General features: G+C 39.3%; 1 long non-coding RNA gene across 1 annotated transcript in view; it reads right to left on the bottom strand.

Annotated features, from left to right (window-relative positions):
- LOC125689409 (uncharacterized) overlaps positions 1 to 20,297 on the bottom strand; it is a 68,576-nt gene that overhangs the window by 19,600 nt on the left and 28,679 nt on the right. The window contains exon 2 of the long non-coding RNA XR_007375251.1: positions 1,181 to 1,277. This is a non-coding gene — a long non-coding RNA (uncharacterized LOC125689409). The remainder of the gene's footprint in view (positions 1 to 1,180; positions 1,278 to 20,297) is intronic.

Raw genomic sequence — 20,297 nt, 5'->3', positions numbered from 1 at the left:
ATTTCTGTACTAAGGATACTATCAGAGGTTTATTCCAGGGAGAAACTTAATCCCATCATTTGTATTTATTCTAACTATGGATTAATTTTTGTTTGTTTTCATTACCATGCTATTTAATTAGATCTATTCTTAGTAAACTCACCTGGGGACTTTTCCCTTCCAAAAGAAAGACAATGAGTGATTTTGTTGAGAAAAACTCAAGTGACTTAGCAGTTAAAATTCCCCTAACAGGGTGACTTCTGAAATTAGAAATAAAGAATTCTTATTCAGTAGTTAACAAGAATGTCAAATACAGCCTCTGCATTCAGTAGACAGAATGATGTCTGTTACCACATTGCTGAACCTACTCCTAGGCCAGTAATACGTTGAGGAGTAATTGATCTGGATATTTTAATAACAGATCTTATGTAGTTATTGAAGGTTAATTTTGGTTTCCATGAAGAGGCAGAAGATTGTGACCCAGCAAAACTGGAATAGAGTAATCCTATTTCTTGCACTTGCCACCTAATTTTAAGCTAGTCATGTATTATACTTTTTGCAGCCTAACTACATTATTCCACTTACATTTGATGCTTTTTAATGTAAGCAAAAAGTTACTTCAGTGTTCCCTGGATATGCAGCAGCAGCATTCCTCATTGAGTGGTGAGCAGAAATGTCTGCTCAGATGCAATAGATGGCACAAGGCCCACTCCAAGGATCATGAATACCATAGAGAGTGTCTGTACTTCTTTCCATAGACTTTGGATATCATCCATAATGAGAGTATACATTTAGAAAAAGCTTTCCATGGATGTCTAGGAGTCATGTGAAATACAATGTGAATGGAAAGCACAATAAGTCTCTGAAAGAAAGCTTGATGAAGAACTTGACTGTGTATCTGGATCAGATAAACTGAATGAGAAGCTGAAATAGTAATTCACCATTCTTGTGTTTTGGGGGAAGTAACAGGATTCAATATAATTTCCCTTCTATGAGCTCAAATACTAATGCCTTTTACAATCTCTGTCCACATAAAATGAATCTAGAAGTTGGAGAAAACCCTCAGAAAGTAAGACTATTCACTGGAGCATATATAGAAGCAACAGATTTCTGTGGGCCTTTCCACTTTGTCCCAGAAATATGCCTTTTGATTATTAGCAAATGGACAACCACAGCTTCACTCACTATGACTTTTACTTACATATCACTTCCACTGGTTTAGCAACAACTTAGTTTCATTCATTCCTGGATTTCAAACTTTTTTCTCCACTGAAGCAGTACTTACTTTGCTTTTACATCTACAAGAAGGAAAAAAAAAAAAAAGAAATGAATAACACATGAGCTGCAGTGTCATATGTAAAAATGTTAAAAACCAGCTTTGTCAGAGAAAAACAACATGAAAAAGCACATCATAAACAAATGCAATCAAAGAAGATGGACACATCTGGTGCATACTGGTGGTGGAACCTCTAAAACTATTCATAAATTATGGTCACAACAAAACCTCTCAACCATCCTAACAGCTTGCACTTTGACAGAGTTATATGCAAGGTGAATCTAGTCTCCTCAAATGTGAAACAGCATACGCTGCAGAAAAAAAAGGTTGCTTTCTCCTGTAGTGGCCACAGGGGACAGGTATGCTGCCCAATGATAGAGAAGTGTGTGCATTGAACCACACTTGCTGAGATGGGTCTTTTGTTTGGTTCAAAGTAAATTACATGCTTCTACAGCCATAAATGCTTCAAAAGAAAGAGCCAAAAGGGCTTCAGCAGCCTGCTCTACCGCGTCCAACAGAACTCAGAGCTTGTAGATGTTTGCTTCACAGTCAGAAGACCACAGAGAACCTATACATTCTGCAAAAGCAATTGTGTTGGTACCTGCATTTTTAAGTGAAACAAGAGCAGCTTTGCAACCTCTAAGCAGCAGTGATTATGTTTTATGTTGCATTGTAAATAGCTTTTTGAAATCTAGTGAACTGTCTCTCAGTTTCAGGAGAAAACCTAACAATGCACAAATAAAAACAAGAAAAAAAATTATTGCAAATTCTTCACATAACATCAACTGACTGTTACACACAGCAAGGCAGGGAAGACAAGGAAAATCTGCAGCTGCAATTGCCATTTACTACGTGCTACTTGAGTGAATTCTGAATGGTTCAAGGATTTTTTCACCTACAATTAATGGCAAAAGATTGCACTTCTTATTTTAACATTTAAACTTAAGATATTTGTCAAGTATCTAGATTCCCAATGACATTTCTGATACAGGACTCTACTAGTTCCAGGTGATTTACAATTCCATTTGTTTACAATGCTGCATCCAAAAAAAAAATGAATAGTAACAGCATTCTTCTGTAAAACAAGCTGTAAATTTTTATTCCTCCAAAACTACTTATATCAAATAGATTTCTATATAAAATACTTATTCTTTAATGTGACATTATTACTGTTATTAATATCTTGCATCTGTTGATCACAGAAACACGGATGACCAATATATTATTTTGTTCAATTTAATCTGCATTCTAGACTATGAAGTGAATATAGGTCAGAGAAAGTATACTACAGAAGCTAGTAAGTTAATCATACGCAAGTTAATAGCTTAAGAAGGTACCAATCTGAGTTTCATTTCCAAAATAATCGTCTGCCTTGAGGAGAAAGTGCCTTGTTTTCAGTGTCGCACAGATAAAACCAAGCATAATCAAAATACAAATTCAGTATCTTTACATTTCAATACTTCTAAAACTAGCCTCGTGTATCCCAACAACTCTTCTGCTAAAGTCTCCTGAGTTTTTACCCTGCTTGTCATTAGACCAGATGTATAGTTGATGACATGAAATGTGTGCTGGCTGTCTGCTAATTACTCTTGAACCTTTAAATACACTTCACATATGAATGTGAAGTCTTCAGATTTTTCAATGTATTATGAAAGTGCCTAGCCAGGAGAATGGAGGGCCCAAATGAGGGCTGTCACCATGAGAACACATGCCAGTGTGTGCATGTTAGCCAAGCAGGATGTGCTTAGATGGTTGTGTGCACTCTCTGCAGCTCAGTGCTGAGAAGCAGTACCATCAGAGGCACTGGGAAGAACTGGACTTCACTGTGAGAAAGAAGCTTAGGATCCCAAGGACTTAAAGCTGTGGGAAAGAGAATTCCTTCCTCCCCATTGTTCAAAGAAGAAATCGCTTTCTATGGCAGCTTAAGCTGTTCACTGCAATAGCTGAATATTGCAAATAAAATGTGTCATCAGTGGCAGTGGAGGATCCTATTCTGTAGGGTAAAATGTGTCTTATTCCACTAGGAACTCAATATTAACAAGATCCTTAGATATTTTTATGAATACAAATTTTGCCAGGTCAAGCCTTGATTTATGTCAATGGGAGATAAGTCCTTGTAACATAAGCGTCTTTATTCTTCACTGAAATAGAAGTTTTCTTGATTGTCTTTGTCTTGACAGCCCATAAAGAAACAAAGTTTTTCAAGAACTGTTTTAAATGTTGCAGAGTTGGGATTCACAGTCACAAAGAAGCACAGAAACAATAGAATCACAGAATTGTAGGGGTTGGAAGGGACCTCTGGAGATCATCTGGTCCAACTCACTGCTAAAGCAGATTCCATAGAGTAGGTTACACAAGAAAGTGGCCAGGCAGGTTTTGAATATCTCCAGAGAAGGACAATCCATATCCTCTCTGAGCAGCCTGTTTCAGTGCTCTGTCATCCTGAAAGTAAAGTTTTTCCTCATGTTCTTATGGAACTTCCTGTATTCCAGTTTGTGCCCATTGCCCCTGGTTCTGTCACTGAGCACTGTTGAAAAGAGCCTGGGTCCATACACCTGATTTCTGCCCTATAGGTATTTATAAGGATTGATAATATCCCCTCTCAGTCATTTCCATGATGGAAACACAAGGTCTCTCAGCCTTTCCTCAATAAGGAAGACACTCCAGGACCCTAATCTTCTTGAACTGGGGAGCCCAGAACTGGACACAGTGCCCCAGATGTGGCTTCAGCAGGGCAGACGAGAGGGGGAGGATCACCTCTCTCAAGCTGCTGACCACGCTCTTTTTAGTGAATCCCCAGATATCATTGGCCTTCTTGTGGCCAACTGATTGCCCACCAAGACACCATGGTCCTTTCCCATACAGCTCAATTCAGCAAGTAACCATGAAATGGACAGCTTTCTAGGCTTTGAGAAAGAAAGCAGGCTTCGAGACTTGGGAAATTATGACACTGTTCTTCAGCTTGATCTGCAGAGGAGTTAATGCAAGGACAATTTCAACAGAAGAGCTGAAGGGAACTTTATTCCCATTAAAGTCAAATCTTGATGTAGACTTGCTTCCTTGGAGCTAGGCAATGATAGTGTGCTAAGATTGTTTATGTGATCTCAGACCATCACATTCCAGGGTTCAAATGAACTGAGAAAATTACATGACAGTAGCTGTAATATTACCGATTTCATCTTTAGTAAAAACCACATAGAAGGATATGTCCAATAGCTCAGCTGAGAAACAAGAACGGTCTCAGAGGAAAAGTTTGTTTCAAACATATCTGAATTTATATGCAGGCTCATTTGTACCTTCCCATATTACTGGAGTTTGGATAAAGTAGGTGGATTGACTACAGTCTGTGCTCCATTCCTCTTATTATTCAGGCTTCATACTGTGATAGTTGAATAGTTCCTGGATGTACAGAGAGTAGCATGACAAGGAACTGCCAGTTTTTAATTTCACCTTCCATTGTCCTCTCCCTGATTATTGGCACTCAGCTTGCACAGGCAGGGTGATGCTGCCCCAGTCTTGCACCTGGCTTCCTTGCCTAGTAATTACAGTAGAAAGAGAGTTTTTGAGAGCTTCACGTTTATGCCTCTGGCCCAATTAATATTTGTTGACTCAGAAAAGAGACTGAAAGAAATAAATTCATCAACATACAGTGCTTTCATATCATCTGGTGGGTGATTCATGCCATGAAAAAATACAGGGAAAATTTGAGTCTCCAACTCAGGAGAGTCTTCTGTTGGCCATATTATTGTCTATTTGCCATTGGCTTTTTTTTTTTTTTTTTTTTTTTTTTTTTTTTTTAAAGCTGTGAAAATTCTTTAGCTTGTCACAGTAGAGAGTAGTCTTTGGGGTTGCTTTTTTTGTTTGTTTTGTTTATTTGAGTTTTTTGTAATCTTACTTATCACAAGACATGAAATCACTACCCAAGCCATTAATTGGACAGACTTCCGTTCTATTTTTTCAAACTCCTATTCATTCAGTCCAGCTTTTTGTGGAGACAATCTGGTGTTAGCGTGGATTGATGGACTTTTCAGATGCTTCACTTGGAATACGTAAGGCCAGAAAAGAATTAAAGCAGCAATGATATTTTCCATTAAGGAAAGTTCACTGCTACATGCAGTGAAATAGTCCAAAGTTCAGAAAGATGGAAGAGGTCAACAAAAGCACTGCTCTTCTGTGACACAACTAGATTTAAAGAGCCTTTTAACTAAAAAGTATATGTATTTATTTATTCATCTCTTCATTCTGTTGTTGAGATGGCAAAGCTTTCAGGAACAGTCACCCAATGACCTTCATGGGAGACATGGAGGAGCACAGGCCAGTGGTAGCAGTTAGTCCTCTGCTAACAGCATCTCCACACAGATTTAGTGGAGACACTCAGTCTGTAGTAAACACAGCCTAGGCAAATACAGACCTAAAGCTGTCTGCTTTCTCATTATTAATACATCGGAATCGTCTGGACCTGTGACCTCTTTACTTAATGCTCCACCCTTCTTTTCTAACTTCTTTTTCTGCCCACGTGTGCAGCAGGAGCCTTCCCAGACTGCATATATGCAATCACAGTTGCAGTGTCTTAGTTCAGATTCTGCACTCCAGAGTCCCTCAGCCACAGGGATGGGACTCTGACAAGACACTTTGCACAGGAAAACAGCTTGTGTGCCCAGCATGCAAATGCTCCCCCTGAGCACAAGGGATACAATTTCATCTGGTAGCCTGTACCATGTGTAGCTTAATAGCAAGCCAAAAATGCAAGAAGACTGTATCAATCATGCAGATATGTCAGGACAAAAAAAGACAGAAAAAAAAAAAAGAAAAGGAATGGGAGTACATCAGATAATGTTTTCATTCTTTTTCTCCTGTTACTAACAGACACTAAGCGCAAGTCTAGCAGATTTAAGTGCTATATAAAAATGAGTAGCAAATCAAGTGCAGGGAACAATACATCTGAAGGAAAAAGACTTCCAGAAGCAGACTTGGGCTTTTTTGTGTGTGGGGCCTGGAAACAGCTAATCTCTGCTGAGTAAAGATAGCCATTCAGATCAGATCAGTCGAGTAGGCTGCCAGAGGAGGAAAACCAGGGAATCATTTCATTGTCACTACTGGGGAGCCAACAGATGCTTGGGATTCCATATCTTTGGGGGATAAATCTTTCAAAAGCTCCATTGACACTGGGGTATGTCAATAATTCAACATATTAGTTGGATGCAAATACTGCACAATAAGGCATGGAAAAAAAAACTGTAATTGGGAATGCTGGGGCAAAGGGGGCTCTATCTTCTGACTAAACCCATTGTTGAACTCCAGGCTGAACCTCCGACCCTTTACTTTGGAGAGACACAATAGGCTTTGATATGAGATGGTGGGAAACAGTCTTGGAGGCTCATTTCACATTCAGCTGCAATTCATCAGCTTGGCTGGGACTTCTAGCAGCTTTAATGACCAGTGCAATTGATGGTTAAATCAATTTGTGACGGTGACAGCATGGCTGGCCCCTAGACTGTAACAATCCAGGATTACAACAGGCAGAAAGGGCCCCTGTTATTCAGACATGCATGGTTTCTGCTCAGCTCTGAGTGGGAACAACAGTGGGACAAAGTCTCACAAGACTGGGCCTGGAGAATGTACACATTCACTCCAGTTGACTACACACCACCGCTTCTTCTTTTATCACGATAAGGCAGTTTAAAATTTAAAAAAAAAAAATGTTATTAATAAAAATATACAGTAGAGCACAAAGGATGCTGATATCCTTAGGGAAAGTGGCAACCCAGAAAGAATTTCACCTTTGTTCCCTGGGGACGAAGTGGGTGGTCAGTCTCCCTCCACCCTGTCCCAGAGCCTGGTGCCCCCACAGTGAAACTCAGCCACCTCCGGATTATGGCCAGGCAGGTTTGCATTTGGCAAGAGGGATATAGAGGGGGATGGGGGCCAAATATAGCATGCAGATAATGAGAAGGAAGAACTGCTCCCTCTCCTGTCCCTGAAGAACAAATGCACGTGAAACACACCATAAAGCGATATAATCCATTTTCATCTTTGCAGGACTGTAATTACCTCTTACATCGAACAGATATTGCAGGGAATGAAGAAGACCAAAGCTCACTCTGGTGGCCCTGCTGCTCATAATTACATTACAGGACACTCAGTTGTTTTGGACAAAAGTCTGCAAGGCCATTGCTTGCCTAAAAGTAAGACAAAAATGCAAGTTCAAACCATTTCAGCTCTCCCTTCTGTCACATTTTGCTTGGTGCAATTTGCACCTGAAAAATAAGGTGTTTGTTACTAGCAGACACAATTTCTGGAAAATATGTGATTTCAGTATAATACTTTACATCAGCTAATGAATTCAGCATCTGAAATCTATCAGACAAATGTACTATCCATGTTGTAACATGGATACACATTACATAATGTGTATGTATGTTTTGCTTAAGTCAAATTATACTTTATATTTCAGACAATTCAATGAAAAGCAACATTTTGTATGTCATGTTAATTGAAATAATTTATTCCATCTAAACAGAAGTTATGATGCTATGTATCTAACTGACAGTGGATTCCTTTAAAAAATCAATATGATATGTTGTCAGAGAATCAAAATGCTTAAAAATTTATATGAGGCAGCTGGTAATGTGAGCGCTACACATGATGCCTATCAATAACTTGTAAATTATATAATAATTAATTACACATCTCTTTTTATGATTAGCTGTGGCTGAGCCATTTCTGTGCATTCTAAAGAAACGTTGAAAGTTAGTATTAAAAAAAATTAAAATGTGAGCCACAATCCACTGGCCTATTAAATAAATCACTTCATCTGGTTCTGAGTTGACATCTACAATTAATAAACAGTTGTAGAATCTTCCTTACAAAATGTCATGGTCTAAGAGTTGCAAAAGAAAAGCTGTCTGGATCCTTGAAATATGTAAATCAATTGGTTGATGTTAATACCTGAAAAATTGCATCCTGAAATAAAATACTACATCTTAAAAATGTAAACAACAGATTTTTTTCCTAAAGAGCTGTCCAAATATTGAAAAAATATCATTGCTAACAGCAAAGAGGTCTGGCACTAGGTCCAAACCCTGACAGGGCAGGAAAGGAAAAAAAACATCACTAGGTTTCTATGGTAACAGTGCTAGTAGGAATAGTTGTGTGAGCATACTGAACATGCATAAAAGCCTTCCCAAGGGAGGTCAGAGGATTTGAAGAAAGAAAGAAAAAAAAAGATGGCAGCTTTTGCAGAAAGCAGAGAGACATTTTGTGCTGAATAAGTGTTTCACATTGGTGATGTGATCAATAACAAAATGTTGCAAAGATTACAAATCTTTGAATATCTACCCACTTGTACTTAAATCGCATGTTTGTGCATAACACGCTAAGAGGGAAACGAGATGCTAAATGTGTAGAAATGGGTTCAAGAAGAAGATTCTGCATACTTTCTACTACATTAGATATACATGACACGCACATTAGCTTTTGCACACGTATAGATGTTGGTGTGTGAATAAATTATGCATCTTCATACAGTGGAAATGTAATGTGAGATTGTTAACAGAATCCTTAATATATGCCTTATATATATATGTCATATATAAGGCATCACACATGACATCATTGTATTAGATATATTAAATACATCTGTGCATGTTTAAACTATTAAACATGAGTCTGAAATAGCTGACACAGATTACCAGTATGAACATCAGCATAAAAAGTAACTCAAAAATACAAGCAAGAGGCACCTAATATTATTTGTGGGTGAGTTGTCTTACTTTTGGCAATTAAGGTATTTTAATCAAATGTAATGTTATTAGCAATGATAAAGAAGACAGGAATCAGGCAGAGTACGTCGTACAAAAAGCACTCAATATGTACCAACCAGACGCTGCAATTCTGCCTGCTTAGGAACCAAGTGATCACAGCTCATTCTTTGGAGCTAAAAATGTTCACTAGCCCTTTATTCACATCTGCCCCAATCCTCTCCGTTCATTGTTGGTTGCTATAAACTCTCTCCACGGGGGGATGGATTGGCATAGAGAAAAAACGTAACAGAGGCTCCCATACAGAGCATGAGCCGTTGCTGCAAGTGAAATCCCACATCCATAAAGCCAGGGGGAGGGGAGAGTTCCTGGTTACACTCAGAAGCTTGATTTGTGCACTTGCAAAGGCAAAATAATCTTGACGGTGTCTGGTATGTGAAGGAGGTTTGGAAAAACATGCATAATTCTCCTCGATTTTCTGAGCATCACAGTGCACTATAATTTCAAAAGCTTGCTGGATTACCTTCTGCAGTATGGAGAGAGGGGATTTTCACGCAGAAGAGGTGGCTACAGAAGGCAAACAGGATCTGTAGTCACTGCTGCACTTCTACAATTCAAAAGAAGCAGCACATTATCCGGGACTGACCCTTGCAGAGATAAAAGTGGCACAAAAACCTCCCTGCCCCACTCGCCCCCTTCTCTCCTTCTCCCCCTTGCCTCCCCACAGCCAGCCACCATGTGAGGCAGAATGCGGTTTATTTGTGCCAGACACATGGCTGTCCTCCCTCACTCTCTGTAAGAAAACTGCTATTATTATTCACTTGCACTGTGCAGGGTGTGGCGTGGGCACACAGCCAGCAAGGACCATGCCTCAGAGACCTCCCCAGAGAAGTCAGATAGATAAAAGATGCATTTAACTGTAATGCACCCAGCCTCATAGCTCCTGCAGGAAATCACAGTATTGGCCACATCGGCAAAAAAAACAGCCAAACAAACAAACAAAAAAAGAGAAAAGCAACACATGACCTATTCCAAACAGACAGAACCTACCACTGGTTTCTCTAGCACTTTTGTTCTAAGCTCTATACAGCTGCAGTAATTCTACAAACAATCTAGAAGATCAAAAAGTCAGCATCACAAAGAAGTTGAACTCAAGATTCTCCATGCATTTATTTTCCTCCTACTTTCAGCTGGCAGCACCCCTATTTTCAGAACTGGAAGCAATGTATCATGTTCTGACTTCTAACAATGACCCTGACAATTTCACATGATCTCTGGTGCTTTCCAGAAGCCCCAGCAGGCCTGGTTCTACATGGTATATGCTCCTGATCTGGGGTATTATGCTATCTTAAATATGTATATTTCACTTGACATCTGGAAATGGTCAGTCATCGATCCAACATTTTTTCCACGTCTGCAAAGACTTAGATCCCAGCTGCTAAATTTTAATCCACATTCATGATTGCATGTCCTGCCTCCTCCTTGCTGTCCAGCAAACCTGGACTTTTTTCTTCTGTCACGAGTTCTTTCCTCTGCAAAAATCATTTTATAGCATAATTCCTGTCCTCATTCTGCATTTTATCTTGCTTGAATGTGATATGTGATAACTGCTTTCCTGTTCAGCAAGCTGTGTGGGGAAGAAAACATCCCATCTTGCTAAAAGTATTTAACAACGTGTCAGTTTATTCTACTCACAGTGTGTCCCTGTAACAGCAGCAATGATGGCATTCTGAACCTCATAACCTTGGTGGGAATTCCCTGCTAAGAGGCCACACTAACATGGAGGCCACTCTGATACCTTTCATACTGATGGATCAATGTGGATAATTTTAGTATAAATGATGGCCAACCTATTAAGACAGTGAACTATGGAGCAATTAAAAACTTGAATTCTGTAGTAAGTCCAAATACACAATTAAATCAGTGTTAAATCAATGTCTTGTTTGAGCTTCTCTATTTTATCCCCAGCCTACCTAACTTATAGTCAGTTCAGAAATCATTACACTAAACCGCACCGATTTTTAGACTGTAAACACACCTTAAAACACCTGAGTAAAGATTTTGAACAGATTTTATCTTTCAACACTTGTATAAATTGCAGTGGGGTAATCAGTGCCTAAATTAGTTTTACTAGTTTTGTTTGTTTGTTTGTTTGTAATTAGCATCATGATCTACCTCTCTAAAGTTCACTGGATGTATAAACCTTCATCAGATATGCTGTGTTCTCAGCGTCAATGAGCAAACATTGGCCTTGGTTGGAAGGAGACATTGTACTAGATTGTAGAAAGACATAAACACACAAAACCAGAGAATACACAATGTCCTAGTTTTTAAAGGCTCAGATGCATTCATTTATTTCTCTAAAGAGTGACAAGCAGAATATTTAGTAGTCCAGTATTTACATCATTCCAGTTCTTTCTCCCTCTTCAATGGCTACAATTAGTTGGTCATACTTACAATTTTGTTTTATTTTTCTCCTTTGTAGAGATTCAGAAGATTCTGTTACTATTCTGCTAGGGTCTTAACTGTCCTATTCAGCCCTTCAGAAAATTCAGCATAAAACTGTGATGCCCTCATACATGTCCACCTTACTATACTCTGTGCATCAAGCAAAGCTAGCCATCCATATGCTGTACCTGGTAGAGATCTTTTTCCTCTGGTTTGAGTGGCTGCAGCTGTGTGATATGCCTAAAGCCAGGCGTGTAGAACAGCAGTTGCTGTCTGAGTTCCATTGAAAGAAATTGAAATACTCGCATGTCACAGGTACAGTACAAAAAATACTATTTCCTGTCAGATTCGCAACATCTTCTGGAAAAATCACACTCAACAGAGTAATAAGGTCGTTTATAGGTATATGAGATCCCAGAAAGTAAATATACTGGCCAGGTGGATTTCATAGAAACCACAGCAAGGGACTGGTTTTGTGACAGATGGATAACCGAATCACTTATATCACTTGTCTCCAAACGACTCGCAGTACAATTGAGATCAAATTGTCTCTTAAACTTACAGTGAAACAGAGGCTCCTCTGAATCCTCATTATAGGCATTTACAACATGAAAGAGTGTGACAGCACTGTAAGTCAAAATGCAGGAGTGGAAAAAGATTCAGGTCCAGAAAATTTCTTCCTACGCACAAACCATACGAATGTGAAAACCACACTTTAATACTTTAGATAAGTACTTTAGGTAAGTTTAGGTCAATCTAAAGAAACAAAAGACTATGAAGATTGAACCTTGGAATAAGAATACTCAAGTGTCTCTACTGGTGAAGCACATTCAGGTATTAATAGTTGATCACTGCAGTAATTGTACTTTGGACACTTATTATCTTGGCTATTAATATATTATAGCACTATCGACCTGGTGTCAAAAAAACAGTGGCTCACAGGCTTTCTTGACTTTTTTTACTGCTTTGTCTGCCTGAATAGACATGCAAAATATCTATAACGTGTTATTCTGGAGCTGAGACCACAAGCCAAAACTGCTGAAGACTATGGAAATCACATGAGTTCAATCTATGAATTAAAAGCAAACAAAAATCTGTTTCATTTCAGCCTCAGCAATTTAAGTAGTTTACTGAAATATTATCCATTCACTTGTGCCAAACCTGTTCAAAACAATAAGCTAACAAGCATAATATCTTATGTACGAATGACCTGAAATCACTGCTTAAAAATCCAAACAGCAAGGTTAAAAATCCAAACAGCAAGACACAGTCTTACTAACGCATATAAGTGCAAACAAAAAGGAAGTAAATTCACAGAATTATCATTAAACTTCAGAAACAGCACTAAGTACTTCTATGAATAATCACTGACTTCAGAGTTACTGTAAATTGTCCAAATTCAGGCATATTGTGGGGTTTTTTTAATGACATCGCCGTGAAAAAGGTTGTTTACTCTTGGCCAGATTCTGATAACCAAATCCAGCATAGTAGTTCTTCATCTGAGTAGCCAGAATGAGTTCCACATACCTAAATACAAGAGAACACTTTGATCATTGGCACTGAAAATGAAGATCATTCCACTTTTATCATTTTTCAGACTCCTGCTACTTTGAAGCCTCAGAAAATTACTTATGAAACTGAGACTCAGCTCTACAGGATTGCTTGCAGAGATTTTACTTCTCACAAGAAAAGGTGACAGCATTTGCATCTTTATATAAGTCTTAAAAATCACAGCAGCTATAAAGCAGTGACATTTCTGCTGTAAGAATTACATGCTGATTTTGTTGCATGCAGTGTTGAGGTGGCTAAGTAAATAAAAGGTTTACTTTGCATGTGATCACTAGAAACAGTACATCTCAGATCATAAAAACAACCCCTAAGAAGCACAGTTTTGCACTGGCCAAGTAATGCAGAAAATGGCTTCTCATTAGCCATAAATTTTGACAGAAAGAGAAAATAGAGCCCAGGAGTCCCAACAACAGCTTCTGTCCATCAGCCATTAGATCATGCTGAAATGTCCAACAGGTCTAAAATTCAGTTATATGAAAGCTCACAAAAATATTTTAGTATTATATGATATTTTAAGTACTCCAAAATCTATGGCTAGGGCTCATAGGGCCAGCTTTTAAAAGATTAAAGGTTATATTTTAGGGTAATTAATTCCACTTATTTTCATTTTTAAAATGTAATTAATGTTTTTTAAAAGGTGACATACTATTATTCAGACCTTCATTGCTTTCATGTTTGGCATGTTTTTTTTGTGCGATATGTGCTAAGTAGGTAGAGCAAACATTTTGATAGGTGACTGAAAACAAGATCCAGGCTGATCTATGAAATTCTTTGCATACCTCAGCTTAGACACCTGCAAGTGCATAAAGGCAGCCTTGTCAAAGCCATTTGATGCCTTGATCCTGCCAAAGCACTCTCATGACTGAATAACATGGCACGAAAGGACCCATAGGCACTGAAAAGGAACATAAGCACAACAGATGGATGGCTATCCTTCCATGAAACTCAGCACCCTGCATGACAGGAATCATGCATCGGTGTCGTGAGCTCCAAAGAGATACAGGTGTCCTGTCAAGAGTCCTCCCATGGGTTGCTCCCCAACAAGTATACTGGTAACACTTCTGAACCCATTCTTTCTGTCCCTCTAGTGAGCCCCAACACTGATCTGGACTACCTTTGACTATCAGTCAAGGTGAATACCTCCTGGTTAGGCCCCATCCCTGGAGGCGCTCAAGGCCAGGTTGGACCATGCCCTGGGCAGCCTGAGCTGGTGGGTGGCAGCCCTGCCCGTGCTGGGGCTGGCTGGGCTTTGAGGACCATTCCAACCCAAACTGTTTTGTGATTCAGTGATTCTATTTTATGTATTAGGACATCAGAACTGAGTACCTAAAGTAAGCCATCAGAACTGAGTCCCCTCACTGCAAGAAAGACATGGAGGCCCTGGAACGTGTTCAGAGGAGGGCAACAAAGCTGGTGAGGGGTCTGGAACACAGGCCATATGAGGAGAGGCTGAAGGAGCTGGGAATGTTCAGCCTGGAGAAGAGGAGGCTCAGGGCAGACCTCATTGCTCTCTATAACTACCTGAAGGGAGGTTGTAGTGAGCTGGGGGTCGGCCTCTTCTCTCGTGTCATTAGTGATAGGACCAGAGGGAATGGCTTCAAGCTACGGCAGGGGAGATTCAGGCTGGACATAAGTATTACTTTTCAGAAAGGGTGGTCAGGCACTGGAATGGACTGCTCAGGGAGGTGGTGGAATCACCGAGCCTGGGGGTGTTCAAGGAAAGGCTGGATGTTGTGTTGAGGGACATGGTTTAGTGGGAGCTATTGGGAATAGGTGAACGGTTGGACTGGATGATCTTGAAGGTCTTTTCCAACCTTGGTGATTCTATGATTCTATGTTTCTATAAGGCCAAAAGTGTTATGGAAAAAATCAGATTTCTGTCTTGCTTCTGTATTTTTTCTCAAAACTCCTTCTGTAACAGTTCCTCCTCATTGCAGATATGCATAAATGAGAAAATTAAAAGCAGACAGAGCAGAAAAAAAGCTAGGGAAGTTACTTTTCTTTTAATAAAATTGAGAAAGTTTAAAATAGCAAGAGTTAAGCCTTTAGTACGAGGTAGCAGACATTTGTTTTGCATAAAAATTCTCTGGCATTTAAAGCTCCAGAAGGCTTTCACCATGAGCTTTTCTTGCTCTTTGCTTACGTGGCGCTGGGACCTCCTTCAGCTGCTGAAGATGTGCTAAATAGAAGACAAGGGAAGATCTGGATCTTCTTTACTAAGCAGTCTGGGCAAGAAAAGAGGGGTTTCTTCTTTATGTAATGAAGAAGCCAAAGAAGTAAAGCTTAGAGAAAACCAGCAGAAGACAAGATGTTAACACTTCTCCAATCCTTGTGTTAGTGGTCTGCATTTGCCATATGTCTTCCTCTTAACCTGAGGTGCTGTCAGTTAGGGTGTTAATGTGCTGCTATTCCTTCTGCCTGCTTTCTACTAGGTCTGCCTGCTTGGAAAGGCCCTTCAGTAGAATCAGATGAAAAATGAGCAGGCAAATAACAGAGAGAAACATGAGGAAACAATACCATATGGGTCATATTTCCCAAAGTAAATCTTAGTAAATTCTGACTAAGTCAGTCACACCACACAGATTCACATCAGATTGAGAACTCAACTCTTCTATATATATCCTTCATACAAAAGAGTTCAGAATAATCTGTTACTTCCTTGTTACTACTGCCCCATATGCAGTCTTTTCTTCTACAACAAGTAAAGGTCTTATCTAAGGGATATGAATGCAAGGTCATGAACCTCAGCATTCATTCACCAAGCTTGTACACACATACATTGTACGTGTAAAAGATAGCTTTTAATTATTTCTTTCTGTGAAAAATGAAAATTGTCAAGTGCATTTGCTATAAAGAAAAATATAATCTACCCTATAATTAGCTCTTAAATGGCGACTTGCAATAATCGTGCCCTCAGCAAGATACTTTGCCATCAACATAAAACAACTCAAGACACTTGGGGGAAAAAAAAAAAAAAAAGTGTGTTGAGAAAGAGAAAGCAAGACAGATAATTAAAACCATTCAGGAATGTGGGAGATGTCATTCTGAAGCAGAAGTAACCTTAAGACAGAAACAGATTCAATCTAACTAGGGAAATCAAGCATGTCTGGCGTCTTTACAACAAATGACAGATAGCAGCAATAGCCAAGGTTTGGACTAGGTCATATATTTTATTAAAAACCCATATGGCATTATGATCCACTATGAAAAATGTGTATAGTAGTGGTTTATGGCCGCAGTTCATACACTAACAAGTTTTTCATTTACTTGAACATATTCCATCATGTTCAGGACAAGAAAGTGTTTCTATCTCTTATTAGTCATTATTTTGGCATTATGGTATGATTAAAAAAGCAGCTCAGTACAGCTCAAGTAATGTAATTTAATAAGATGTACTACTTGTTGTTTGTTTTAGGATAGACGTTTGTGACCACCTGTTAAACATCAGCATACGTCATCTTGGACATTTGTGACACATTGGCTGAATTCAAGTCCAAACTCAAAGCAGTATCAGATATGCTACTGTTTTGGAGCAATGTAGAAGCAAATATGCTGATTAAGTTAAAAAAAAAAAAAATTAAAAGGCAATTTTCTACTACTTTTATAGGTGCCAGTGGGATCTATGTAGGAATGCTGGACAAGAAAATCCACACTTCCACACCATGTGATGGGGAAGGCGTCTGCTGCATGGGTATTTATCAGTGTGCACCAGTCCTTCATGCAGAAAGTTCATGGTGCTCTGGGGATGAAACCAAGCAAAGTTTACAGATCAGCAACTTGTCAGCCCCAACCTCCATATGAAATTAAATGCAGATAAAACAAATAGAATGTTTTAAGGAAATGGAAATACCAAGTGCTGGAATTTCCTGGCTATATACAGCTGGATTTATTTCAAGCGCTGTGGACATGGAAAAAAACATGAGCTCATACTCCCCATATGGGAAATATGATGTTGGTAAGAGAGGAAAACAGAGTTACAATCCCTGCTCTTTGGAAACTGTGGGATTAACCAGGCCAAAGACAAGGGAACCTGTCTACCATCATGAGTAGCTGCCTAGTCACAGCCCAGTGAACAAAATGGGCAGAAGTATGTACCCAGTAAGGAGAATGGATGAGGCTTTCTGGGGTTAGTGAAAGGGAGAAAGAAAATTAAGCCATGTGGCAGCAAGCTGCGCTGTGACCCTTGCCCTGGCTTCGTGTAATTTTCTAATATAGAAGCAGATTATGTGACTTACTGATTCCAGTGTACAGTGAGGGGTCAGCTTGAATTACAAGGATGAAATGTTCAAACAGGAGAACATCAGATCTGCAGCATCTGTGAGTGCAGCAGGGAGTTATCAGAGAGGGGATAGGAGCAGGGGCTGCTGGAAGTGGGAAGTCATAACATGCTGCATCCTCACATTCAGCACCCAAAATTAGTGGACACTTGTTCAATTAACCCCCATGTGTGGTTTCTCCATCTATAAAATAGTTTTCTTGCAGGATGTGCCTACTACAGCATTGCAAATTCAATCTGTGGTTTTGTTTTGAAGCTATACCTTCCCCACTAACCACACTCCAGTTTGCATTCCCAAGACCTGCTGGGGCACAGGTTGAATTTTTCTGGGAGCAATTGAGATAGGTGTAGTTCTGCAGGCAACCCATCTAATGCCCTCCAACCACTCCTGGATGTTTCAAATGTGCTGCTGGGGTGCAACAATCCCCTGCAATGTGAGCATCAGGCCCTCTGCACTCACTCTTCCGTGAAGGGATTCACTGCTCACTAACAGGCACAGATTTCTGTAAAATTGATGCTGCAAAGTGCTTAGCTGCAGCAGTGATGAGCAGGAGAGAACCACCTGGGAGGAAGCTAAGAGTCTTTTCTTCAAAGCAAGGTTTGTAGGGTGCAGAGTAAAAGCATCATATACCAGATGCAAGAAGGATAGTAAGTAATACATAGTGGTCCTTAAATGGGCCACTTACACTTTCTGTGCACTGTCTGAGGTTGGTGTCGTGGAGAGAAATTGCATACATTCATGTAACTAAAGACTGCCTTGAGGTATACATTCATGAGGTCAAATTAAAGTTGCACAGACCACCTTAATTCTGGCATTTCCTAAGTCTCAAGTGTTTGACTTTACAACCTTAATAATGTTCTTTTAACATAGATTTCGTAAGTGTAATAAATTATATACCCTTCTCATTTTCAGTGCTCTTCTCACCAGTAATGCTGTTGGACTCTGGTCCTTTGTTATGAAAACAAATACTGGAAATTATTGCTGTTGTTATTGAAACCAGATGTACTACTCTCTGAGCCATTTATTTGTATAGTGTCAAGCTCTGGCACATTGAATTTCAGCGTATTTATTGAATTAAAAAAAAATAGAACTGATAGTGAAATGTCAGTGCTGGAAAAGCCCTAGTAGCTTTCTTTTCAGGAAAGTCTGCAGTGTTCTTTTTGTACATACACATTCACACCAGTGACTCTGAGCAAAATTGACAAAATCACGTTTTCATCAGTATAGAGTAATGGAAAGTTACACTGGGCCAAGATGAAAGAATTTGGGTCCGAACGTGTGAGGCATTAAATTTGTCCTGAAGTAGGTGGTCTCTGGTGCCTCATGGACAAAAAAAAATAAAATGTGATGCCTTCGGTAAAATGCAAAAAACAGCAAAGATGAATCACAGACCTCATCTTCCTTTCTGAGATCTCAGCAAAAGCTACCCTGAGGGACAGCATTTCACTTACTGCCAAGACATGTTTTAGTTCATGCTTCAATTTTAGAGGTTGAACTTTCAGCCATCAAACATTAGGTGGGAAATACCACATTGTGTTTCTTCTACACTATCATTGCTCGTCCTGACCTCACTCCAAGGAATAAGGCTGTTGACTATATTAAAAAGGAATGGGAGGAGAAAATATGCAGGGGAGAAGCCCAGTGGGTGTCTAACAGGATATAGGATTGTAGGGAGACAGAAGACTTCCCTAGTTCTTCCTTGGAAGGAGGATTCCAAAAACACTGGGTAGAGATCTCTGCAGAAGGCACAAAGTAAAGAATTGGAACAGTATAACTATTTTCATGAAAATTGTCAGCACTGCTAGGTAATACTGATTAAACATATTTATTCAAAAAATACTGGATGTAACCATTTATAAAGCCTTAAAGTAACATTACAGCTCTATGTCTAAGTATGCAAAAATTAGCAAATCCTAGTGCTAGATAGCTAGACATAATGGCAATAATTCAATCCTTCTATAAACGTATTTTAGTATGAATTTTAATTGCATGATCACCTTGCAATTTTCATACAGGATTCCAACCTCAGTTAAAACACATGCTGGGAAATGTGAACGTGACCCACGTTCATGACTGTGCTGGTAATGAGGTTTTGCCAAAGGGCTGAGTCTGTAGAATTACCAAGCACTCGTGTCAGTCAAGGATTGTCTGTATTCTGGATGTGCATCATGACAGCTAAAGACTGTAAATCGACCCGTGGGCTTCTCAGATTGGATAACTAGTCTTATCCTGTTTGAGCTTTAAATGTTATGTCACTTAGGTGTCTTCTCACAAGCCTGGATACCAGTATGCTTTCATCTCAGAGAGCTGTCACGAAAATGAATTTATTAGCAGCTGTATCTCTCTTATGCACTGCAGTAAGAACAGCGCAGTAAAGCTAGCTGAACTATTAAGCACATATGGAAGGCATGTGGTTATGTATATGCAGAGTAATAGATTTCCATTCTCTGTGAAATGAGCAAAAAAATTAATGCTGCTGCTTACTGAGAGCTTTTGCAACTTTGACATGTCTCTTATATAGGCTTTCTGCAATGTAACCATCTGTGCAGTTCCCATGGTCGTGCAAAACACATACAGGTGTCAAAAATCTTTCACTCTAAATAAGCAATATATATGGGGATGGCTGAACAAAGCATTGTAAGTATGGAAAAGTGTCCTTTCAGTTAATGTGTGTTAAGCATTGCTACAAATAAATTACTTCTAGCTTCATTATTCTTGAATACCCATTGATCATTTTTAAAGAATGCTGTTTCTGGACAGGGCACTGCTGACAAGTCTAAACAGACAATTATTGTCTTCTCATTTATCCACTGGCCAGCCTCCCATGTTGTGGCATGGCAGAGTTCACAGTCAGCCTCACAAGGCTTGTATTTGAGAAGGACCAAGCCTTGTTTATTTGGTCTTCCATACCATCCAGGGGAGCAAAAGCAACTAATCAATCGATTGATTTCCTTCCATTCTTCTGACATTCCTTGGATTTTCTGCAGT

Source organism: Lagopus muta, chromosome 2 (assembly GCF_023343835.1).
Source record: "Lagopus muta isolate bLagMut1 chromosome 2, bLagMut1 primary, whole genome shotgun sequence".
Lineage (NCBI taxonomy): Eukaryota > Metazoa > Chordata > Aves > Galliformes > Phasianidae > Lagopus > Lagopus muta.
This window is presented reverse-complemented; position numbering and strand designations above follow the sequence as displayed.